The sequence below is a fragment of the Cynara cardunculus genome, assembly GCF_001531365.2.
Source record: "Cynara cardunculus var. scolymus isolate 2C chromosome LG 9, CcrdV1, whole genome shotgun sequence".
Lineage (NCBI taxonomy): Eukaryota > Viridiplantae > Streptophyta > Magnoliopsida > Asterales > Asteraceae > Cynara > Cynara cardunculus.
In genome coordinates this window covers 6,368,594-6,369,856 of record NC_037536.1, presented here as the reverse complement: position 1 = coordinate 6,369,856, position 1,263 = coordinate 6,368,594, and positions in this window count along the sequence as shown.

The following is a 1,263-nucleotide window of genomic DNA, read 5'->3' as shown; positions in this document are numbered from 1 at the left end:
TTGACATATATATGAACTTGGACTGTATAACATTTATGAACACAATATGAATATAATAATAATAGTTGCTACACGAAAGTAAATAAATAAAAAAACATGTATGAACACAATATGAACAGTTTGTGAGCAATAGTTTCTTCATTATGAACACATTTGGGAGCAAGTCAATGTTGAGATATGCAGCTAGTGTACATATGAACACAATACAAACAATTTGTGAACAATAGTTCCTTCATTATGAACACATTCAGGAGCAAGTCAATGTTAAGATATGCAACTAGTATACATATGAACACAATATGAGCAATTATTTAACAATTACATATGAATTCGAATTCCGATTGTAGTCATAGACGATTTTAACCTTTTCATTCTCATTATTGTCGATTTGTTTTCCAATAGGTTTATCCATATTACTCGGACGATATCGAAATCTTTACAATCGGAAATTATTTAACAATTACAAAATCAATATCATTTTGGATAGAATAAATCGAAATTACAAAACATGAACAAGTATAAAAAAATATCAATATTACATAATCATCAATTATTGAGATTTTTAAATTTGTAACTCCCAATTAATGATTTGAGAGTTACATAAATGACAAATTATTTAATTATCCTTGTCATTAATATATGAGTTATATGTGAACCTAAAAAAAGATGGAATATGATTGGTTGAGCTTGGTTAACAAAGTTAACACAAAAATCTTGATTAATATTTGAACCAACCCATATATATATATATATATATATATATATATATATATATATATAAAGTAAGTTACATTTTCTACAAATATATTACACTAAATTATATTTTTGGTGTCTCTAATTAACATATTTATTTATTTAGTTCTTTTAATGGCCATTAAAAAAAGGTACCAAATCTGGTCATTGTTGAATATCACAATAGCACATTTTAAATTGTAAGGACCAAAAGTACTATAAATAACAAACCACAGTGATCAAATTTGTAGTTTACTCATAATATAAAACATTTGACACAAACTCTTAAAACCCATTTTTTAAGCATGAAGTACTGTTTATTGATGCATATTACTTAAAATTCAAGATTACAAGTAAATTATGCATAAGTAGAACTTATTAAAGTTTCATGTTTGAATTCGTGTAACTAACCGCAGATAAACATAATCAAATATAAAAAATCTAAAATATAACACTACTAGAAAACTGGGCATTTCCGGCGGATTTCCGGCGGTATTTTAAAAAGTCAACTTTTGTTGACTTCCGCCGGAA